General features: G+C 37.6%; 1 long non-coding RNA gene across 2 annotated transcripts; it reads right to left on the bottom strand.

Moving 5' to 3' along the window:
• Positions 1 to 4,452: 4,452 nt before the first annotated feature.
• LOC104911377 lies at positions 4,453 to 14,639 on the bottom strand. Of its 2 annotated transcripts, none has more exons than XR_004160079.1 (3): positions 7,472 to 14,639; positions 6,647 to 7,359; positions 4,453 to 4,580 (listed from the first exon to the last, which is right to left on the bottom strand). It is a non-coding gene; the product is annotated as an uncharacterized LOC104911377 (long non-coding RNA). The 2 variants fall into 2 exon arrangements; XR_004160078.1 differs by having other exon boundaries at positions 5,875 to 7,359.
• Positions 14,640 to 26,136: the final 11,497 nt, after the last annotated feature.

The raw sequence follows: 26,136 nt of genomic DNA on the forward strand, positions 1-26,136 counted from the left end.
AAAAAAAAACAGAAATAAGTATCAGGTGCACGTACCAATATACCTTCTTTTCAGGATGTATCTAACCATAAGCCAAGGACACAGCCTTGCAGAACCTTCAATAAACTGATAAATACTGGACTTGTCTAAGTAAAACAATATCTGTGTTAGCAATAATATGCCAACTAAGTAAGGGTCATTTCAGGATGCTAATCAAGAATTCTAAGGTTCCTAGGGTTTGGATAGGGGTGGAGAGAAAAAGAAATTATTTCCCCACACTTCTTTCATTGACAGAATCATCTTTTTTTCCCCTACAGAGCTGACGTTTAGGAAATAAAATGATTTTTCTTCCTTTCATACTGCTTTCTACAATATATAAAAAACAAAATAAACCTCAAGAAGATGGTTTAGCTTGGTTTTACAGTCAAAATTCAGGTCTACGTTGTCTGCAAAGCTGTGGTGACTGAAAAATTTATGAAATTATGATGTGAAAACAAAGGAACAGAAAACTGAAAAGCCTACAGAAATAGAGATTGTATTGCCTAGTGTATTTCAGTCAAATATTTTCAAGAGTAACTAATGAGTTTGGCTGTTAGGATACTTAAGTCTTCTTTTTGGGAATTCATTTCCAGGAAGTGCTGAGTAGCCTTCCTCTGAAAATCAGGCTTCTTATAACTGTATATAGTTGGGAAACCACTAATGGAGGCACGGAACACCTTCTCTAAATTTAGATTACTTTTTAAACACCTACTTAACTACAATGCATAAAAATACCACTTGGAAATAAAAATGAAATTGTTAAGGGATTCTTATCTGCTATACGGTTAATTACAGTATTGCAATATTCCCTTGAGATATTCAAGCAGCTTGAGAAGAAAATTAGGGAAAAGAATACATCGTCCAACACCTGTAGAGTTTAAAAATAGGCAAAAATAATGCCTCCAGACATTTTTTCTTTGTTATGTCAAGACTGATACTTCTGAACTATTTTTTACATTTACTAAACAAAAAGTTTACCATATATTTAATTTTTGATCATCAAAAAAATCACTATTAAGAGTGTTCTTATAGCAATTAGTAGAGTTCTCTTCAGATGCAGTCATTCTCCTGCAGTTACAGAAATCATATACATGAAGCCCATGGAAATTAATAGATCATCTGCATTTGTTTTAAGAGTGACTTCAGTGAAGTAGATGCTTAACTGTCTTTGTAATTTTAGGACCCCACCCATGACGTGTGATCTTCACTTGCAGTCAAACATTTAGCTACCCTAACACCTGAACATGTACTACAACCCATGTGAAAACACACCTCAACACACAAGGTTATGAACTGCTACAGGATACCATTACTTAGCTTCCAAGTTCACTGGAAATTCACAAATTGCCAGCAAATTGCAAGACACAAGCAGCTGTAGGCAAGATGAAATCCTCTACCTCCAGGAGCTTCATAAAAGTTTTGCATGACATATGTTCACTACACAAAGCTAAATGCCCACCAATCAAACTGCTACAAATGCTTCCAAACTGGTTATCTCTTTAGAAGATGAAGTGTGCTGTTTACATAACTTACTAAAGATTGCACCCTTCATTCCTTTTTTAGATAAAAAGTGCGAGGGCATTGCTTTATCACTTTAACTATGTGTTTCTTTGAACGTATTTGTGCTTTAAAGTAAACACCAATGCTAATTTTTTATGACTACTAAAATCAAAACACATCTTTCCAAATTAATCTGTACAATGGTTGAGAAAAGCCTTTGATTCAGTACCATAATTATAAACGGCACTTAAGTCAGACATACTAAAAGAGCGTCAGTCATTTAAAATCAAATTAACAGTTTGATTAATCAAACACCAGACTGTCAAGTCAGATAACATATCTGGTGGCTTTGTTCAGTTACCAAAGAGGGTTTCACTTTAAGCACCACAGACTTCATCAGCAAAATGAAGCGTACTCAAACAGAACACTTCAGTTTACTTTAAACAAAATAAACTCTGTACCATTACAAGGAAAATTCTCAACAAGCCAAATTCTCTTTCATTTATGTGTTCACATGGGAGGAAAAGAAAATTTTACAGATATATTTCCTGTCTCTTTGAGGCCCACTTTTTGGGCAGGCAAGTGCAATGGGATTTAAGACGACATGCATTAGGAGAATCAGGTCATGCGTAAGAGTCATACCAAAGTGGCAGAAGAAGAGTTTATTGACTAACTTAAAAGTAATCACCAGCTTCAAAAACAAGTGGAAGATGCCAGCACATAGATCACAGACTACATGCATTTTCACTCCTGAATCCTCCTCCCTTCAATTATTTTCTGTGCCAAGTTGACAATACAGAGCCTGAGGATCAGTCTTCTCCACAAAACTTTGTTAAGAGCCTTAGCATTAAACAATCTAAACCACAAAAACTTTGCAAGCAATTCATTCAGCCTCATCACACAGCACCTCTCTGAAAAACTAATACACTTTACTCCATTACCTTGAGATAAAACAAGGGACAGTGAGATTAAAAGACTTGTTCCATCTAAGAAAGAAAGTCTACATAGAAAGGATCATGCCTGACAACCTATACTAAGCATTAGACCGTATTTGAGAAAATACCATTGATGTCAGGATACTAAAATCACAAAATGGAAAAGGCCATGTTATGTAGCTACAGCCTCGGAGTAGAAAAATGCATCAGCTGTGATATTTCATACTAAAACACCCACGCACTTCTAAAATCATCACAGAAGATCTCAACCCTGTGTCACAAAACATGGTATTTCTCTGTGCCAGTGGGATCAACCAAACTCAAGAAAGTTTGACTGAAGTATCCTCATCATTAATCCAGTGCAACAGCAGCTCACAGCAACACGTCCAGCACTAGGAGTCTCCAGATAAATTATAGGGGATTTGTGAAGAAAAATGATGCTAGCCAAGAAGCAAAGAAAGCAGACATTGACACATCAACTGAGCACAAACACCACAAATAAAACTACAGGAGACAACTCTCTTCTGCAATATCCAAATGCTTCTGCTGATGCTTAGAGGTAGACAAACAATCTGCTTGCTCTAGATTCGTTTTCAACGTTCCGGCCTTTGTAAATAGCCTGAAAGTATCAGTGAAAGAGAAGCAAGAGAGATTATCACTGTATTGATTCACCTACTATTATTAGACACCGAAAGATTGCACCTATGACAAGCAGTTATAGTCACAAAACAGCATCAAGGAACAGATGTGTGCTTCTGGGGATAGGCCTGTTTTCAAAAGAATGATTCTAAACGCATATCCTTTGCAATGTCTGATCTGGAGCCCATTTCCAGCATGGCAAGGAAGGATAAAATGGAAGTATGCCAAGTATACCAACATAAAACCTCTAAATTCATAGCAAACAATTAAAATGAATGGGAATAGAGACCAATACCAGATTAAACAGCAGCAAAAGAAAAATCTGAAAAAGCAAAACCCACCACCACCTCATGCACCAAAGATCTTTCCGTCATGACTAATATGCAGCCTGCATAATATCTACTGATGTGTAACTAAATATAAATCAAAATTGTTTCTCGTAAATGGTGTTTTGAAAAACTGATAAATTCTTGGCTTCATTCCATCACTGTTTCTGATACTCACTCATTTATGATTACAATTCAAACTTTTAATTCCTCTATATTTCCAGCTTAAAACATATTATTTGTTAGTTGCTTTCTAAATGGCAGGAAGGGTTCTGCCTATGGAACTATTTGTGAGGCAGAAGAGTCTAATTTAACTTCATATGTTTTAATATTCAATGTTGTCCATTGATACACTATGATAATTGACTACGAGACAAAGATGCGCAGAAAAATATATGGCCAGTGGAATATTCCACAACACATTACAACAAGCTCCCTTCTAAAATCACAAAAAATATCAAAAAATAAATCAATACAAGAAAAAAAAACCATAAGCCACTGCTAAAACATGTTAAGAGTGAAATGAAGATCATGGGTTATAGGAAAGCTCAAGTCTAATGGTAAAAGCATTTCCCTAGCTTACACTGGCAAAAATACAGAAGGTTTCAAAGAAAACGTATATGCTTTCTGCCAATTTATTACAGTAGTTCTGCTGAAAAGACTTTGCAACACAGGTCAAAATCCAGTGATATATGAACCATAATGTCTTGTGAGGTTTGGCATAAGTATGCACTGAAAATTATGGCTGCTTATCTAATCTCTGAAGCTTCCTTTCTTTTCCCTTCACAGCCTCATCGCAATGTACTATTACTCATATGAGCCCTTTTAACTGCTTTTAAAATATAATAGTAAATTCCACCAAAGAGATTTTTTTTCCACCTTCTTACCACAGGTATTAGTCTGGTAGCTGTTTCAGATATCAAATCTCAGGAAAAGAGAATTTTGCGTTCTTTGAGTGAGGCTTTTGACACTGTCTCCCACAACATCCTTGTAGTGAAGCTTAGAAAGTGTGGGATAGATGAGTGGACAGCTGTCCTGTGAGGTGGATTGAGAACTGGCTGACTGGCAGAGCTCAAAGTGCAGTGATCAGTGGCAGAGTCTGGTTGGAGGCCTGTAGTTAGAGGTGCAGTCAGTGCTGGGTCTGGTCCTGTTCATCAATGACCTGGACAAAAGGATAGAGACCACCCTCAGCAAGTTTGATGATGATACAAAGCTGGGAAGAGGGGCTGACACATTCTTTTTAGCAGTGCCCAGCAACAGGACAAGGAGCAGTAGACACAAACCGGAACACAGGAAGTTACATACGATCATAAAGAAAATTCTCTTTACTTTAGGGGTGACAGAGCACTGGAACAGGCTGCCCAGAGAGGTTGTGGAGTCTCCTTCTCCGGAGGTATTCAAAACCCCCATGGATACTTTCTTGTGTAACCAACTGTTGGGAACCTGCGTTAGCAGAGAGTTGGACTCCATGATCTCTAGAGATCCCTTCCAACCCCTATGATTCTGTGAGGACAGTGAACTTTTCCAGAAGGCCATCCCAGCTGAAATTTACACTACAAATTCATTTGCTCTAATCTGGCACACTAAAACATATATTCCTCACTGTTCACAAGAATTTGCTAGAGTCTGGACCATTTCCTTCATAAGTCTTAGGGGTGTAATAAAGAGAAATCTTTCACAGTCCGTCACTGTGAATCTAATTCCATTAACAACTTTATTTCAACAGAAACTTTGGCCCTTCCAGATATGTGCTGCTGAGACTGCAAGATTTTCTTTCCCCTTTGCATTACTTTTAAATACAGACTCATACAACTGTGCAGAATAATAACACTCAAAGGAAAAAACTGTTATAGAAGGAGTTGTAATCAGCAGAATTGCAGAAAAAGGGGAGTAACTGGATTATTACAATAGTTTTTTCATATTGGTATTTGCTGTATGTTTAGAACAAACATTCATGGAAATTAGATCAAGACTTTCTCAGACTTCCTGCTTCCTTTACAACAATCTTGCTCTTCTGGACTGAGTACTGTAGAATAGATTTAGCTCCATATTCATTTTCCACCTTTAGATCATGCTATCCAAAGGGCATTTGAAGGAGAACTGCACCAAGTCTGTTCGAATTACTAGTATCAAACTGCATGGAGTGAGAATCTCTAGCCACAGCAAATACACTGGGCTGGCCCACTCTTTACATTTTGAATTTTAGCAGTTATTTCTCATATAATTATCAAATAACAGTTTGGTCATCTGCATGAGCAGCTACTCTGTTTTAACATCGTTTCAGACATCTGAAAGGTAAACATCAATAAATATTGACAGTGAAAAGCTCCCTCATTTGACACCAGCTGCTGAACACATCTTGCTTCTGCCCAAACACTAGCTAGTATAAAACCAGACTAGGAAAACAATTCAGCTACTAGTTCAAGTACAATGGTATTAACCTTCTTTTTACTCACCACAATATAAAAAGCTACAGTTAAAGTAGCACTTGACCATGCTCCTTAAAGTCAAATCTGAATCCACTTGCCCATTCTCATCGTGGCTTCCCCTGACTGTGGGCTTCAGGAAGGTGACCTGACAGTGTCACACTCAGAACTCTCCTCTTCTATAGTCACAAAGGAACAATAATCCAGGGCCACATCTACTTTCTTAACAGCAGAGATTCAGGAAAGAGGGCATATGACTTAAAAACAAAGGAATTAATCATTTATTCCATTACTGGTAGAACTCTGAATTTAACTTACACATGTAAAAGTAACATCACCAGACATTTAAATGCAGTTTTCAGTATATGTCTGTGATCTGGAAAGGGAAAGTGTATCTCAGGAAGATTACAGAATCTCTCATTAAAAAAAAGCTACTACCATATCAGCATAAAATATCATGATGTTGCGATATCTGAAGGTTCCAAATAAACAGGGCTTTTTGTATTTAGTATTTTAGTGATGTACATTACAGAATATTGCTACAAAGAATACTCTACTTTAAAAAAAAAAAGGAAAGAAAAGGAGAACAAGAATTAGTTTTCAGACTACTAATGCAAAACTGATACCTAGCTACACTGGAAGGGTATACACAAAACATCCATTGTAATGCTATACATGATGGAAAGCACATCAATAATTGCAGTGCAGCAAAGTCCTAGACTGCAGCAAGTAAGGATAAGCCCAAATACAGCAGCTGTGAATATAAAAACAAGGGGAGAAAAAAAAAAAAAAATCTACTTACCAATAGAAGGCCTCAAACACACAGGGACCTCCAACAAGAGCCCCACACCTCTACTGCCAACCCTTAAATGAGGTCTGGGAAGGGGAGGATCCTGGCTGCAGCCCTTCCCATCATTCAGATGTACTGCACACAGCTGAGCTCCCCTGGGTTGGCCCTGCCTTCCCACCAGGTGCTCAATCACTGGTTCAAGCCATGACTTAGCATTTCTGCTACACTCATCAACGTATCTTCCACTGCTAAATCACAATCACAATTTCTCTGTTACTCCAAATACTTTTTGAATGTTTGAACATACATAATTTATTTCTTCTGAGAAGCACTGTATATACACTCGATTTTCATATTTTTGGACAGCACAACATTCCTTGAAATTACTCCAAACCTGAGTAACAGTTTTAAAATTAACTCCAGTCACAGCTTCATTTATCCTCAGTCATGACCCAGCCCTGGAAGGGGCTGGAGATCAAAATCACCCAGGCTCACATGTATTCTTATATAAGGGTGGCCATACCGGGTCAGACCAAAGGTCCATCTAGCTGGATATCCTGCCTCTGATAGTGGCCAGTAGCAAATGCCTGAGGAAGAGTATCAGCAAGGCAAGCACGCAGCGATCCTTCCCTCAGTTATGCTTCCAACATTCTGTGGTTTCAGGGCTTCCTCTGGGCCAGAGGCTTGGAGTTTTGTAACGCTGGATTCAAATTCCCAGCCCTTTACTTTGTGCAAAAACAGGAGAAAGAAATGTTTCGCAGTTAATTAATTCATGTGATAAGCAAGATATGCTTTTTTAGCCTCAACACAATTTAAGTGCTCCTGCTGCAAACTTACATTTGTTTAGGCAGATTTCCATGTCACACATCTAGACATGAATACCATCGATCTTCTCATTTCGTTTGCTGTTTGAAGTTGCAAAGAATCCACAGTTTGTCCATAACAGATGCCAAAAGCCTAGAAACTTATTACACACTGCTCACAGTGTGGGTTCAGATACACTATCAGCATAAAAAGAAAAAGGCAAATTAGGCCACAGTAGGAGAACATATTTTTAATATTGCAGTCTGCAGCTTGCATCTCTAATTTAATGCTGCCGTTTCCCAAAGTTGTGCTGTATCATTCTCTGTTGCTGAAACGAAGAGATGACAGTGAGCTAAATTTTTACAAGTGACTGGGCAATGCAAGCAGTCAGTCAACATGATGAATTCCAGAGGGACCTTCAGGACCAAAGGGAATTAAACATTTTCAAAGAATTATTTAGGTTTTCATACTGACGGAAATTAGGTATGAATCTGTTCCATGTATCAAACCCAGGGAAAAGGGAGATTTTAGCACATTGTTCCAAAAGAACAGAAAGTAGAAATACTCCACATCTGTAAGCAAAAGCCATGTAATTGCTATAAACTGTGTGCGGTCCTGTTGGTTACATACACACACCACACACAATCCATACCAAGAGGATTATCTGTGCCATTATGGCTACTCTCTGGAGCCAATGGAGGGTTACCTTATGTATTATATCCACTGTTTATTCCAGATATAGCAGAATTCTTGAAAGTAGATATGAAAGAATTGCAAAGAAATACAGTCAGCAAGAAAAAAATATGTTGCAGAGCTCGTAGTTTCATTATACCTCTTTCCAAGACTCTGGTCATCTGGGGCAACTATGTTTTGCTTTCTTTAAGGACAATCTCCTTAAATGATTAGTAACTGATATTAAAAAGGTATCTCAGAGACGATTAAATTTTAAGCCATATTTTTCATATGAAGTTACACATTTTTCCAATTAGGAAGCAAAAACACAAGATAGTTAATGTATATGATCAGTTTTGGCCTGGACAGATGGAAGCAGAAAGAAAAAGCCCAGCACTGGCTGACTTTGAGCTACATAGATGTCCAATTCCAACAGTTCCAGCACTCTGACATTTTGCACTACTATTCAGAGAAAACACACTTATCAGAATTTGCCTCGTAAAATTACTGATGAGTTCCCACACTGAATGTTTACTTTGCTAATATTCAGAGGGTGTACATGCTTGTGCCATAAGACCAATCACCAATGAGGCATCGTCTGCTCTGGCTGCTAGCAACGAAGTGGCACGTACAGTAGAAAATAATTCAGAATTATAATTGAGCTTGTGATTATTCAGCCAGCATTTCATTTAAGGTGCTCACAGCAAGTAATTTTAAGTTGTCCAAAATAAGCAGTCTGTTACCATTAGATATTTCCCTCATGCAAACGAAAGAATTTACATTACACAAGGCTTTCAAAAGCACTACATAATAGTCAATTTTAATGTCAGCAAATTGTTATCAAAAATGGCAAAAAAATAGCGGCTCTTTATGATGGATATTCAATGTTTGGGCCTCTTCTGCATTTCTTGACTTGTTCTGGGAACGAAAGGTCTGAGACCTTTCAGTCTCCATTATAATCCAAACTATTGTGTTACTTGAGCAAATAAATTAAACACAGCAATTAACTGGGAAGAAGGTGTCTGTGATTCTTACTATCCTGAAGTGGAATTAGTTAGCAGTGGCACTCATGTATTGAACACAGTTACTGTTAGATGTTTACTCAGCAACACTGCAGGGCCTTTAAACTTTGTTTACATGGGCAATTTTTAAAAGGAGAATCAATACTGCATGTGTCTGTAGCGTCTGAGATACATACAATTTGCTGGACTGAATCAAGCAAGCTTTTAATTGTCGTTTTTATCATTATTTGTTTGGGAATGATTTTAAATGGTAGGAATCATTTAAAAATTAAAAAACAAAAACAAAAAAAGAACAACACTTGTCTCTCACACAGAGGAAGAACTCAGAATCTGCGCTTGGAAATACAAGATGCATGAAGAAAACACCCAGTTGTTTCAGTTTCACTTTTTGTTTTGACTGTTCTGAACCAGGATGCCACCAGACTCACATTATGGTCCTTATTCCTGCGCTGGAAGAAACAGTGAATGTTTTTATGTTTTATCCATAACTTCAGTGTTTATACACCGTTTTCATATCAGTTGTTATCTTGCAGATATCCACAGATTTCTTCACCAAGCTCCTGTCCAATAGTTAATGTGTTTTTCCTCTTTAAACTTAAATATTACCACGGTCATTTATTTTTTGCCTTCCAGAGGATGCAAACTCTGGATTCGTTATGATTCCTCCAGCCTGCCAAGTAGTAACTTCTTGAAATACACTCTGTGCCATGTTAAAGATTTATTCAAACATCACTTCCCCTTTCCTGGATCTTTGACTCGTCACTAACAGGAAAACTTTCTAGAAAATACTAAATACTGTATTTCTTAGTGGAAAAATTGCGAGCTTGATCTTCTTCTGATTCATTAGTGACATTCCTAAGCCACAGACACAACCTCCGCAAGTATAATATATCACAAACCATGAATTAAAGATTCCTGATGAACAAAGTTCATAAATGTCTTTCATATGATGGGCAATATTGTTCTTTCTACAAATTGAACTGATTGCTTTTAACTGTGATTTAGCTGCATAATACTAGGATTTCTTCATTTTTTAAATATAAAATAGCCATAATAATTACTTATTGTGCTTGTATTTTGTGTATGTTTGTGAAGATCAAGTTAAATGCAGCTTCACACTCAGCTTCCAAGACAATGTCTGGACATTCTGGAAAAAAAAAAAAATTATTAATCAGTTATAACCTCATTTTTAGTATGTGTGGAATTTTGTTCTCATTAAATATTTTATCTTACATTGTTTGGAACAGACCTTTGTGAGTCTAAAACCACAAAAATATACCAAAACTATAGTAGCCCACATGTTATTTAGTTTATATTAAAACAAACAAACAAAAAAACAAAAAAACACCTTGAGATGTGTAGAGGGCAGTTAGGAATTGAATAAAAATATCTAGTGCACATTTCTGCTAAAATGATCAGTTAAAATTACTGGGGTTGATATTTAAAGATTTGATTTTCAGGAAAACTCAGCATTCAACATGAAGACACTTAACTAGCGGATAGATTTACAGAGGACAGAAATGCATTTGTTTGATTTCCAAGGCCAGAATCCTGCAAGCCATCGGGCATTCTGGCTCTGCAGCAGCAGTGCAGCACTTAAGCACGTGTTTACTTTAAGCATGTAAGTAGTCCCACTGAAGCCGCGGGGCCAAGTGCACACTCAAAATCCCTCACGTCATCTCTCATCCTGCAGGCTTGGGGCCAGAATTTTTAACACCTCACAGGAGAGACTCCCAAAAGTAGTGGAGAGGCCTGGGCACATGTCACAAATCTGTCATAGGTACCGAGGCTTGAGGAAATTAAGGAAAGTTTGTTTCCAGCTTGACTGAGAGTCTTTCAGTAGTTGAGACCTCACTCATTTGTGCTTGTTTGAGAAAGAAAGCACGCATAGCAGGTCCAGCTTTATTGAACAGTAAAGGGAAAAAGCAATACCAATATAATTATTTTGAATTCTAAGTCTTCCCTTCCAGTAATTACTGTACATTTAAGCTCTGCAAACATCTTTGCCATCTCTTTTCCTCTCTTTCTTTCTCTTCTCTGCTGTCCCTCATGCACAGACAGCTGCACATCAGCTGAGCCAGCAGGCATTCCCTCCGAAACTTCTTATCTCAGAGGTCCGAGTTCCTGTTTGGCTTTTCCACAGCCTTGGACAATGACCTCATGTTATTTCTGCCATTACTGCATAAAGAGAGGTCATTGTTCTGTCCCTTTAACCTAAATGAAAAGTGATTATTGCTGGTGAAGAACAGCTGGGCAGATGCCACCTTTAATAAACAGAAAATAAAATGCTGCAGAGAAACTGCCCTAAGGGCTGTTACACTGGTCATAGCACCAGTGTAAACCATCCATCCTAAATGGGTCTGTGATGACTTCACAGATAAGAGGTGGCAGCCACTACTGCCAACAGGAGTTGTCTGCTCCCATGCTGCATGATCACACCTCTTTCAAGCCTTCATGGTGGCCGCCGTTCTGTGACAATGGGCCTGCTCCTGCATCACTCACCTATATGAGTCAGGAGCACACCACCTGGTTTTACAGCTTCCGTAAGTAGCACTGTAAAAGTGCATCCAGGAGACTTTGCTTTCATTGTATGAAATCTGACATCTGCCCTGCTGCAGCTCCCCCGTCAGGTGCAGTAAGCACTGGTCAGTGGTGCCAAAATGATCACATGAGTTGCAGCACTACATCTGATGGCATCCTTCTTCTACCACGTGCAGAACTTCACACAGCCTTTTACCCCTAGTCTGCACTCTTGCACACATACACGGAGCTGTGCCAGCATTCTCCACCAAAAGAATATTAACTTCTAGGAATTTATCACTTCTACAGAAAGGTCGTTGGATAAAGAGAATTAAAGCTGCTCTTTAAAATGAGGCAGATCCATATTATGTGTAGTAAACATCACATTGAAAATGCAATAAAAAAAGAAAAAGAAAATAACAAAAGCATTCCAAGCCAGCAGCTGACAGGCATCAAAGATTTCACTTCAGCATTATGTCAAAAAACCATGATGCTTTAAGGCTTGTCAAGGCATGAGTACATCTCCAAAGCAGACGTCTTGACTCTCAGCACTGCTGAATGGCTGGATTATAGAAAACGTACTTCCCCCAATTTTTTTTTTAAAAAGCACTCAACTAACACACCTAATATTCTTAGGGAACAAAAAAGATTTATATAAACACAGCAACAACACAGTTACCCTTGCTTTTAGCTTCACTTCTAACTTGGCATCTGTATCTACTAGACATAGCACTCTTTTTCTCTGCTCCTAAGGACCTCACAAACACTGTCTTGGTGTGTTCTCTTGGTTCACATTCCAATTGCTCTCCAGCTTTAAACAATCACTGCCTTCAATGACATTTTTCCCCATTTGTCTTTGTGTAGCTCATGCTTTTATGTATTAAAATGGCTATCAATACACTCTGCAAGAATCTATCAGGTTAAGGATTAAAAAAAAACACAAACGTAGAGCTAACAAGGAAGGAAAAGGAAAGGAAAAAGGAAGGGAAAAGGGAAGGAAAAAGGGAGGGGAAAAGGAAAGGAATTATGATCCAAGCTAACATGTTAGCAAGCATACTACTGCATAAACCCTACTACATAACTGTGATGTAAATTTAAATTTGGGGAAAAAAACAATGTTCTCCAGAAGTCATTGAGATTCAAATAAGTGAATTTTTCAGTTTCAGTGGCTTTACTTTAGTCTCAGCATCATTTGAGATGACAAAAAAAATCAATAATAAAGCACTTAACTATATAAAAGATGCATTAATTGCATAAAGATATTTAAAACTAGATCTTACTGGATTTATAAATCAAATTATATCTAACTAGTCCTATTAACTTCAAGGTTGTAGAGGAAATAGCCATTTACATGAGCTATAGCAGCCTCTGACAATTTTTTGTTTGATAGATTTGCACATACAATATCAAATCTAAGCTGTCCTAAGGAAAATTCCGAGACTGTATAAGAAAAAATTAGTAGATTAAACAATTAGTTTATAGACAGAAAGCATATCAGAATATATCCATCTGGACAAAAGTCTGAACACCTTCTCCTGTGCAGATGGAAATCGTGTGACCTCAGTCCAGATGCACCCCACAGAATACTAACAGTTAACTGAGGTGCTTAAGTAAGTACCCTCTTTTCTCAGGATCCTTCTGCTATGACAAAGAAAACACAAACACCTCCAAAAACAATTGCCACATTAGATGTGCTGTTAGGCCTTCTGAGGAAGTGTGCTCCATATGTGTCTAACTGCAGAGAAAGAATAAAATACAATATTCTTAGCAGAGATATCTCAGTCAAGTGTTAAAGCTAGGCACGATAAATCCAGGCTATAGCATTTGGCCAAAAACACCCATTAGCAAGCACTGTAACTTCAGGAAAAAACTGTTAGCATTACTGACTCTTTTAGAGTCTGTTTATGCTTCAGCTAGGATTAAAAGAGCAAGTAAATTTTAAGCGGCTATGATGAAAAACTAGGAATTATTGAATGTGTGAGGAGATCTAGCTGGGATAAACATATTGGCACACATAATTACAATAGTTCTGGAGTGCCTACTCTTGACTAGCTGAATATGTAGTCAAGCCTTCAGTTATGGTTTGCTAGGTCAGGGAGCCATAAAGGAAGATGGACATGGTTCTCAGAAAAATCCTGTAGTGCAGACTATCAGCCCTACACAGCTGATTTGCCCACTGGAGGTGCTCATCTATCATTAGGAGTTACTTAATTCTGATCTTTTATGCTTCAGCAAAATATATGAAGTTATATGAAATAAATTGTGGACATACCCGTCTCACAGGACTCTGGAGCACTTGGGAAAAGAATAAATAAAGACTTAGTATTTTTATTTATTTGAGACTGTCTCAAAGTTAATTTATCTCTCACAGGATTTTTTCATTTCAGTAGAAAAAGCAGATGCTCCACATGTAATTCAACCTGTGCTTGATACTCCACCTCAAAACTAGCATTGACAAGACACTCAGCTGGCTCACCCACAAAGAAAGAACACAGGAAGAGATTCCTTGACCCTTCCAAAACCAACAGCAACCTCTGAAAAAGAGGACAGAAATGGAATTCTGTCACAGATTATGAATGAAGAAAATCATATTAAAACAGCTTTAAATAAATTGAAAGAGAAAGAATAAAACAGCATTGTGGACAGAAGAACAAGAAGTTTCTAGGAAGTGGTAAAATTGTCACTACTGTATGTAAGCACAAAAGTAGATAAGTGGTGTTCAGTAAATTTGAAGAGTGTCCATCAATTTTGCACCCTTAATGCTCTGTTCACCTTTCTGGGAATCACTGGAAACTTCAGACAAGTCAAATTGTTCCTCTCCAACTCTACGAACTACAGTCTTACTGTGATGTTCACAATGTTTGAACAGGTGTTTGGATTAGGTGACCGCCAAAGGTCCCTTTTAATGGTGACTTTGCTAATGATGGTGACTACGCTGAAAAATAGTATTTTGTAGCTGAGAATTTGCTCTATCAAGTAGTGTTAATGTGCTCTTTGTATCTGCTGTAGTTTCCATGGAAATAAAAAGGCATTACTTTTGGAGCAGTCTACGTACAATTTCCTTTTAATGCTGATTCCATTACGTAACAGCTCTTAGAATGCATTCCTAGAATCATGTAAGTTAGGAAAAATTTCAGTCTGTAGGATTTCAAAGGCTATCTGAGTCCAAGCTTCCTGTAGCATTATTTCACTAATCCTACATCACCCCTGACAGATAAGTATCTTGTTGAGTCTTGCATATTCCAGTGATACTGGTTACAAAACAGCCCTTGGCAGACTTTGCTATTGCATAATTGCTCTTAAAAAGGGACCTGAGTTGATTTTGTAGAGTTTGAAACTTGCCAAATATCTCAACCTCTTTCTTATAAAGTGAAAAGATTAATCTGAATTTGGGATCCACCCTTCTTAAAACTGAAACTCACCAGACTGAAAAGGTTAGGCTTCCTTAGACTGATACTCAGTATTGAGTATGAATGCATGGAAGGTTTTTACTGTGCTCTATGCGCTTCCCTAAATACCTTTCTTTCTGAAAGAACACCATTTTCTTTTTTCTACTCCAGTCCTACCTTCGTATCCCCTCCAAACAAAAAGCAGTTTCAGTGACTGAATCCTTAACCTGAGAATGAATTCAAAACTAGAAAGGATAAATTTGTCTATTGATACTTCTCACCAGCAGATTGTAAGACTTCCTGATTCATTCTTCAAATATGACTTTTCTCCTTCCTGCTGAAGTTTATGGCTATTCATTTTTGTTGTTTTCTTATGAAGCAGCTGAAGTAATTAATGACAGTAATCCACAGGTATCCTTTGAATGCTCACAGACATAATCAGATCTATTTCATTACATGTCTTTAGATTTCAGCATACAGTGACAGCATCTATAGCATTTCATTAGCCTGGTGCATATGATTTCATTTTCTACTATCACAGCAATAAACATTGCTCAGACTAGAAAAGGACAGTGCCATCAACAGCAACTTTCATACTACACGCACTCATTCAGATTAAATGACAGCGATGAGTGGTTGGAATCAGCAACACTCACAGGGTTTGAAGAAGCTACTGCCCCCTAAAACCCATCTTGCCACTATGAAACACATTGCAGTTTTACCCAAAGGTTCCATAAGAGTTTTTTTACATGACTGCTGGAAGCCAATGATTAGTAATAGGAATGTTAAATTCCAGTGCTCACTAAATTTTTTTATCCCTCTGGAATATTAAAAAAGCCCAGTGAAGTCTCAGCTGCTATTTGTAATTTATAGACAATGACGGTGAAGAAATGTTTCAGAGTGTTTTGTTGATGCTTCAGTCAGCGTTAGTAAGAATAAGCAATGGGTAGAGATCCAAACAGAAAAAAGACTTGCTCTGAGCCAACAGTTTTCTGCTCTTGAATACAGGGGAAAAGCCACCTACACAATATGGGAGGAAAAATAAACAAAAACAGAAGAGCTTTTACATTCATGGTAAACAAGAGCCTTTGTTGGTTCTCAGGTCTTTTTCCTGTGTTTCAGAATAATCTGAGCTGTCAGTGTTTACTCTAATGCTTAGATCAAGTCAGGAACATGTGGTAAATTAGCAAGAAGTATTTAAAGGCATTTATCACAATAAATATACATACCCCTAAAATACTGAATGTACTTCAATGCCAGGGTGTTTGTTAATACAATTATTCAATGAAAAAAAAAAAGAAAAAAAAAGTTGAAATTATGCCCTACTGCATTCTAAAGAGAATCAAAGCTCAAAGCATTGTTTCATTGATTGGAGAGGACAGGGAAAGTTGCCCCTCATATGATTCAATCCTTCATCAAGGGTCTAACTGCCTAAGTCAAAAAGCAGCACAGAGTTCACAAGCAGAAAGTTACATTAATATGTAACTTGAACTGGAAGAATTCCCTGTGTGTTAGTAGAATGTACAGAGCCTTCTACAAGATATTTATCAATATGTTTTTGTAAAATATATTTTAAAGCCTTCTCAGTCTTCTTCTGAGTAACAAAAGGAAAAGACTGGAGATAAGCATTACCTGTAACCTTACTAGGATGACCCAAATCTCTGTTACACTGTTGTGTAACTACTGACTAGTAGTTCCGTAGTTCCAAAGTCTAATGGCTAGTTGCCAAATCATGGTGCAAAGCTAAGTTTCATCCTGCATTTTTATACACATCAAATTTGCTGTTGCTCTCAGTTAAATCAATAAAGCTGTTCTGTTCATGGCAAGAAACAGAACTGTGCCCTATACCACTGTGCTTCAACATACCAATCTGTAAACAGACACCTATCTAAAGAATTCAAGTGAGTTTTCATTTCCCTCAGTCAACTTTAGATCACAGAAGGAGCTCCAAAGACAGCAAAGACAGATGATGAAAACCTGATCAATTGCTATCACTTCAATTTAGATAAAAAATCATTCACTTTTCAGCTCTGCTTGGTGCCCAGAAGAGATTAGATTAAAACTAAATCAAGACTAAATCAAACCTAAATCTAAACAACAGCCAACAAAAAACATTTTCTAGTTTTTCTAAGTGCCTTCTGTTAATTCTGCTACCTAAATTTTGGCTATCAGCAATGGCTAAAGCAAATTCCATAAGGTTTTTGAAGGTTATCAGTACTGCTGAGCAGTCAGAGATAATTAGCACAAAATCTACTTTGCTAAGATTGTCCTCCTCTATAGTGGATTCTGGACCATATTAGAGAAATTTGTAGAACATGATTGAGTCAAACACTACAAATTCTTGTGTCTTCATTACTCATTATTATATACAGCAGTAGTGTGTGATTCCAAGAGGTTCTGGTGTTAATAACTTTGTAGAGTCACTACAGAAAGCTTCTAACATATGTCTGTCACATTCTGATGTATTTCAGTTTTGTGGATTATCCACTTTATATCAACGGAGATAAAGCACTGAGATTATGTAGGAACAGAAACTGTTACTTTGATTTGTATTGGAATAACAGATTTGTGAATGATTTCATAAACAGCATTGATTCAGCTTGTTACAAAAAGAATGCAGGTAAAGAGAGGACACCACTACTATGCTGTCATCATATACAGGAGTCTCCAAAGTAATAAAAGTAAAAAATATTGAATGTTTAATCTAAAAGCTGGGGAATTACAATTAGTTCATCCCACCAAATTCTGTGTATGCAATACAGTAGTCAGCAACTCAAATATGAATAGTGTGTCTCAGCTGCACCACATACTGAGGGACCCATCACAGCCTTTACCCCTCTTCAGAACCACGCATGCTGCCTACAAGTGACAAACTAGATAGAAATGTAAATCTCATCACATGACTGAATACATTCCTCTTGCACAGCTGTGCATACCAAAGCTATCTTGGGATGTAATGCACGTGCCCTGCGCAAACAGAGCAGCACTAAGGAGTGCAGCAAGGAAGGGGTTCAGGCACTCAGAACAGGTGATACATCAGCACCCTGCACTGCTGAGGATCACACAGGAGTGTAAATGAAGTAATGAGTGGATCACAGACTGTGTTGACCAATCAGTCAGCCTTTATCAGGACCACCATTGCCACCTCTGCATGATATCAGTAATTCTTTGGCTTAAATTCTCTTCCCTACCTATCAACAATCAGCACAGCACAACATACACAGAATTTTGGAGGGATCAAAAAGAACAACGTTTAAATCCCCATAAAATATGTTTCTACTTTGAGATGTCTTGTGTAGTATAACTTAGCCAAATTACCTCACCATACCTCTTGTAGGCTCAAAGATCATGGCAGTAATGAACTTGTGAGCCAGAAAAATAATTCTAATTGCTCTTCTGCCTCTGCAACTACCATAAAATTGGTTTTCCTTCAGGTCACTATTATTAACTCTTTGGTAAGCTGAACATTCTGAGAGCATGCAAAGAGAGGCAGAGCATACAGGTAGAGAAACCCCACACAGTGAGTGTAAGTGCTGGTCATGCATTAGCTTATTTAGAAGAAAGCAAAATGAAGAAAATTTGCACCAGACTACACAAGAAAAACAGTGGCAGCCAGCCTAAAAACCCGGGAGGCAAAAATAGCAGGCAAAGCCGAATGACAGAAGCCTTCACATCTCCCAGAAGCCACACATCTTCCAAGCAATTCAGAGGTCCTAAAGGTCACCTGAGCATTCAGGTAGGCCACTTGTAGGCTTCTTCCCTACTCTAAAGTTAGCTCGCTGACATGCACTACTCTAGTGTGAATGCAATTAAGTCAACCAGCTGCAAGTATAGACGAGACTCAGATTTCACAATTCATAGACATTTGCAAAAACACTGTTTGGTCATATGTTTTGTTTAATATTCCCATGCATGATATTAGTCAACTACAACAAAAATACAGATGTAGTACAAGTAACATCTCTTCAATAAGGCAAGAAAAGGGGATGTGTATGCCCAATGGTTACATTTTCACTTAATGCGGAAAACATTTGTTTAGGAAACTAACTTTCTTTTCTTTTCTTTTAATAAATTTTATTTATTAAACAAGATTTGTCTTTAAAAAATGCAGGGTTAGCTTAGAAATGCATTTCATAAACTGCCAGCAGTTATATTTGAGGATTTATTTTATTTTTTGTACTTTTATTACTCTAACATCGATTAACCAAAGCATGGCACGGTGCCACAGTGACAGAAGACAGGTTAGGAAACAATGAAAAAAAAAAAAAGAGCACTCATGAATACTCATTTCAAAATAAAATTACAAATTGTTACTTTGGAGAAATACGGTAACCCTATCCTCAAAAAAAAAAATATATATATATATATGTACATATATGTACATACATCCAACAATTATATCCTCATTTCCATTACAGAGAAATGCTGGAGAATTATCACTGGAAGAGGAAAAAAGTACAAGAGGCAGTGTTTTCCACAAAACAAATGCATGATTTTACCCAATTCAACAGGGTACACATAGTATCCCATCTTCAAACTACATTTCTCCCCTTTCCTCTCCCTCTTTTTTCCATAGATCCATTAGATGGCACTAAACTTAGCTGCAGACTTCAACACAACAAACAGCTTCCAAATTGATAAAGACCCAGAAATTAATATAAGATTACTGCTGAGATAACAATTAGGTCTGAGGAGAGGGAAACCAAGAAAAAGAAAAAGAGGAAAGGCTTAGCTGAACAGTAGCCTTTCAGCTCTTCAGAAAGGATCACGCGAGGCAGTACCGGCTGTCTGACCGAAGTTCTTGACCACTGTGATGCTCAGGGCACGTACATCACAATGTAATTTTGCACTCTGAGGACCATAACTACGTAACAACAGTCCCGCTTTGCTGCATGGCTATATGTAATGTTCCGGGATTCGTTCGGCTCCTATAGAGCTCTGCTATGATTTTACTGGTGTATTATTTTTCAGAGATTTCTGTTCCTAGATGCCCGGACTCGCGATTTGATTGATTACTGTGGTTTTTTTCTGGCTTGCCCACTAAGTTAATTTGAACAATTCATTTGTTAATATACTGAAACACATGTTCAAGATTACAAATTGTTTAACAAGCCTTAACAAACAAGTCCCCTGGTGGTCTTGAAGTTTCTCAGAAGCAGATGGATGAGGCACAATTTTATAGATTCTCCTTCCTATTTGTGTAAAGCTGCTAAGGACTGAAATAAGCTTCAGTGCAAACAAGGGCCATTGTCAGACAATAAAGAGACAATTGCCTGTGTTAGCACAACAATTAATTTATTTGCAGAGAACCACTCCGTCTATTTGTTACCAGAAACGTGCTAATTATTCCTGCTAATTACATGCAAAACCTTCATTATCACCTATATGAGGAAGAGGACCCCTCAGGTTTCAGTGACAAATTAATTACTGTGTTTTCCTTCTGAATGTACTTCTAGACAGTCCTTGTTATCTAAAAAATAAATTGGCTAGCAGGAATCTTGTCTCTCAGATGCATTCTGCAAACTAAAAGCAAAGACAAATCACACATCATTGCTGTTTTTTCAGGCAGGTATATCCTGAAGCTCTCAGAACTACTCTATTAATTTACAAGCTCTTAAACCTAATAAAATATACCATTCACCGCTAATTCACCCTATATTACTGCTTTCAGAGATCTTTACATATCTATAGAACAACTGATAAAATAGCAGGCAATGAGGTTTAAAATATAGCAAATAAAGCCTATGATAAACTACACAGTAAAACAGAGACATAATTTCAGTGGATAAATGTAAATTAAAATTCGTATTAAAATTCATAATTATTTAATATATATATATATTTTTTAAAAGAAGTGGTTGTATTTATTACCAGTTCTTCATTACCAGCATTCAATGTTATGGGCAGTGAAGTTCCTTGCAGAAGAGTGAGGAAGAGTAGAAGCACAGGATCAAAGTTGTGGTTTGGAAAGTAGGGAATGTGGTGAGCAAAGGAGTTAGAGCACACTGAAGCTGGTAGAGGAAACGGTGAACTCTCAGCACACTGACAGATAAATAAATTATTAAAAATGTTTCTAGCTCTCTTATATCTTGCTTAGATAAGTTAGGTAAGTTTCAATCATTCCTGAACGAGACATTGCCAACAGCTTGCCTCTGTATTCATTGTCCATCCTGCCTGTTGGCACTCCAGGCCTACTCAATTTCTTTCTGGCATAGCATAACACCTATAGGTTGATAATCCAGAGTATCAGCAGCATTCATTAATGGGCTCATGAACATCATAGTACAAATCTAGAATATGAACTTAAAACTGCAGCTCCAGCAATTTTAAGTTTTTGTACACTACATTGTACAAAGCTACAGATAAATCCATGGATGTGTATAAATTGTGCAGTCTTGACAGCAGTGCTGGGCTGGGCCAGATAAGCTCAGATAGGGCTACTGAAAGGCCAGAAATAGTTTCATAGTGAATCGGGTGATGATCAGTATCCACACAAAGTCAATTCCAACAGCCACTCCATCTGATAAAGATTAAGCAGGAATGAAAGAGTGGTTTCAGAATCTGGATGTCCACAAGGCACAGCCCCAGGCCATTAGCACTTTAGATACTAGTCCATCTCACTGGACATTCCTTCTCTATTATCGGGGTATCATTTGTCACACATTCAAATGTAAGACGCTTCTTTTCATCTTTACTTGCATGTATAGTCCATGCCTCAGAGACTCATATCTAGTTTGTATATTTAGAGGCTAATTCAAGCTCCTTATTAAGCCATGATACCTCCCATGCATACTTGTTTCTCTTTTTGAGTAACTGCTGGTGCTCTCTGCAGTGTTCTCCAAAAGAGGCAGGAAATCCTCAATAACAACAGCAAAGCAACTTCATTGTCCTCATACAAGCCCACCTTCATCCCCTCCTTTCACTTTAGTCCTTCAAAAACCTCAGCAATAGTAAAGGTAATGACATGTTCAGCTTCCATACACTGTGCTGAATACAACTGCACTATATTTTCCATCCATGCATCTTGTCTTATCTCTTGTGTCAGAGGGTAAGTTTGCCAGAAGGAAGAACCATCTCTTTGGTGCATTTTTGTAGCAGTTAAGTTAGCATTGGAGGTCATAGTTCATGTCTTAAACATGACTATGCTATAATTAATAACAATAGTAGTTGTAATAAGAGGAAGAGGAATCATAGTGCAAGTTTTCCAAACCAGAAATGCAGGGAAAGATTCAATACTAGGAGGCCAATGCTACGTTTATCATTAATAAAATAAAATATTTGCAGATGTGCATGGCAGACCAGCAAAGAAAACAAGCCAGCTGGCAACAGACACAGCTACATGCAGTTATTTATTTTTATTTTCAGTCTCTAGTCCTAACTGAGGTTTTGGCACAGGAATTGTCTGTTTGTCTCCTCTAGATTAACACCCACCATCATTCCAATTAATAAAAAAAAGAAGGAAACAGATGGATGACAAGGAATAGTACTGCACTGTACTTGAGTGCAGTGGCTTTTTGCTTATTTTTAAATCAGAGACATGCATACAGAAGTTAGAAGGTGAATGGCTTTATTTCCCCAAAATAGTAACACTGATAAAACTATGACTAAAGCTCTGACCCTGATATAAGCACAGCAGCTACTTTATTTTGTTGGTGTGACATTAGTCCAATTCAGGAGAATAATAAAAGAAAACAAACAAGTTTTACTTCTGAAAAATTCTCACCTCCAAATACTTTCTAGTCTACTACTGTTCCAAAGCATGGAAATATTTTCTTTGCATTAGCAAAAAATCCCAACCCTGAAATTTAGAATAACACTCTTCTTTTGGCAAATATATAATCCTGTACAACTGAAAATTTGAAAACAGAACAGAGTAATAAGCACTGCTGCTATGTCTCTAACACATGGCCTCCAGCTTATTCTATACAAAAGTATAGAAAATTTAAATGAACTTATCGTCAATCTTTTGAAAATTGATCTCAACAAATATGAGTTTACTCACAGAATGCAAAAGTGGGACATAACTTGCTTGTGACTGAGACTTTTTTTCTCCCATTTATTGCAGCCAAATTTTTCACCTGATTCTTGTGTCTGTTTCTCACTAGCAAGTACTGAAATTTCACTTGACAATTTGACTGATTTGAGAGATGGCTAGCAACAGAGCAAGCATGGCAACAAGAACAGGAGTCTATATTTGAAACTGATGTAGGAGGAGGACCAGTCTATAAAACTGAGATGCATAAAGACAGCTGTATGCCATCAAAATTGTTGAGAGCTGGAAGTGAGGGGAAAATGGAAAAGCAGGTGATTTCAGACTGTTTTTCCTATGACAATGAAATAAGTCATTGCTTTCACAATAAAACATCTGAGTAATACAATTATTAGTTTGCCTAGAAGGCAAACCATTTTCAACATCTTCTGATTTGCCTAGAGTGAATGATGAGGACATATTTTTGACCTGTCTTATATCACAAAATATGGACAGATTTAAGATAATCTTGTGTTCCAGTGACTGAGTCAGTTAAGTTGAAACTATCAGCAAGTAAAAATAGCAAGAGAAAAAATGATAAACTCTGTCACAGCTGGAGATGGCCACCATGTGACAAAGAATGACTCAGTAATGTCTCTTGCTTCCTTCCTATGTATAAATTTTTTAGAAATCACCTCCTCCTTCCTGATTTCTTCCTGTCTATTAAGATAAGAATTTGAGTAGTCAGAATTAGAACAGTTCAGTGATAAGGGCAATAGTTTAAATTTAGGAGCCTAGATACTCACACATTACAGCTACAAAGATTGTGGATCCACTCTTCCTACAATACTGGCATCAGCTTATCAGGTTCTCCAGGCAAACATGCCAATACTGAAGTTGGAAATAATTGGCCTAATTCACAATCATAGTGCTACTAGAATGTATTTTCTGAAAATTAGTGTGCACTCAAGTAGCAAGTAATTTTAATTTCCTTTATACTTGGCAGGAAAGGGGAAATGGTTATTGGGTATGTTTTTTTTTTTTAGGCCTGCATTTCCCTTCAGGTTTTCACATGCTCCTGAATACACATTTCCTGGCTCAATATTGTGTTTGCTCACACCACAGTACTTTCACAAAGGCATTTACTTCCTGCTGCAAAGAAGGGGGAGGGAGGCAGTGTGCAGTTTAACACCATTTATCTTTTTCAGACAAGATTTTATTTAGAAGAGAACCAGCCACAACTTGTAGGGCACCATGAGCCAAATAAACGATTTTACTATTTGATTTTACTATTTGATTATCCACATCATTCAGAAACAGTGTCAGTGGCATTGCACTGTTTCTTGACATATTGGGATCTGGACTGCATGTTTGTCTTGCACAGAAACACTGGTTTTCTGGAGCTGAAAGGCTCCCGGAGCTGTTAGCTTTCAAGTATTTTGTCTTGGACTGAGTACCTTAACTCCTCCCTGTTCTTTAGTACAGAGCTCAAATGGAACCATCCTCCTGGAGCCTGTACAGCCCACAGCTTCCCTAGAGATCCCCACACCCTTCCCCTCACATAAATGAGTGGCGGACTAACAGGGTACGTAAATGAAATAAATTAGCTACTAGTTTATCCAGGTGGATATCACGGAAGAAGCGAGTTCCAAAGAGGAATTTAAATGGAGAAAAGAATGTAAGAGCTTTATGGTTCAACTTAAGAAAAAGTCCTTGCATAAGACGCTGTATGTAGGAAAACAAGAAAAATGGTTTTGAATAAAATAGAAAGTAAGTTTCTGAGGCTTGCACTACTAATGGAATTGAGAGGAAGGATGAAAAATGTTAGTATTATCTGTGGCTCAGGAAGTCCCAAAGCCATGATTCAGTAGAAGGTAGGAGAGTACACCGAGAAAGGATCAGTACATGCTTGACATTTTCTTATACTCTCCCCCAGGCTGCTGTCAGAAACAGGATACCCGGCTAGACAGATGTTTAGTCTGATCCTGTATGACTGTTCTTACTTTGTGATACTAAGACATAAATGTGGATAGAAGGAAAGTTATGTGCAACTCAGGGGGATCACGTGAAACTTGAAGAGGATGCAGGCACAGCAGACAGTGAGGGGATTCAAAAGGAGGTGTGTCAGCTCTGGGCAAATTCCTGTCACTATGGACTTTACTCTTGAGAGAAGTTCATGCTGTCCAAAATTCTTCTCATACATTTCAGGACTTGGCTTTAGGACATGAGGCACCTTTTCTAACCTCCTCTGGTCCCTCAGCTAAGTATTTCATTATTTAAAAAAAAAAAATACACTTTCCTTCCTCTTTTTCTGAGAACTAATAACTGTCATCATGCTATTGCCAATGTGGATATTTTCTACTCTACATTTTCCAGGTCTTTGGAAGAAAACAAATCTTCCCACTGCCACTATTTCTTTCTATACGCAATTCAAAACATATTCACCATGCACAGCATCCATTATCCCTCCAGCAGGGGTTTGGATAGCAAAAGCAGATATGTAGAAACATTTTGCAATATGATAAGAATGTCATGAATTCAACCACAATTTCTAGGTTGTACAGAGATGCACCAAATCATCACAGACCAAACACAGCTGGAATAATGGGTTAGGAAGGGTTTTATTTCCTGTTTCCTGTATAGACTACAGTGAACTGAGGAGCAATAGTCACAAGAAATGTCATTTCAGCACTGCCATCAGAAAGACTTTACTTTTCTTGCTCCTAGCCATTTTAATTCATTCTTTTGTTACAGTCAGGCAGGCTTGCTAAAAGAAACTGTATACTCAGACTGTTATAGGCACTTCCATCAAGTATCTGTACAGCAGCTTGTTTGCTCTGACAAATTGCACATAGCATGCTGCACACCAATACTTCATGTTCTCTTCTGGGTCACTGAATTGATTCTGGTTCAAATTCCTGACAAACATATTTCATATGCAAAACCAGTAAAGGTTTTAGCACTATTTTCTTTTGCTAGTTTAGGCTAGCTTCTACTCTAGGAGCTAAGTAGTCTACCAGGCAGCATGGATACAAACCCACTGAGATGTTTCTTGGATAGCTATCTAGCCACTAAACGTTACATAAAAAGGATGTGCACCATCCTCCTCCCAGCAGTAGCAGCTGT

Source organism: Meleagris gallopavo, chromosome 6 (genome assembly GCF_000146605.3).
Source record: "Meleagris gallopavo isolate NT-WF06-2002-E0010 breed Aviagen turkey brand Nicholas breeding stock chromosome 6, Turkey_5.1, whole genome shotgun sequence".
Taxonomy (NCBI): Eukaryota; Metazoa; Chordata; class Aves; order Galliformes; family Phasianidae; genus Meleagris; species Meleagris gallopavo.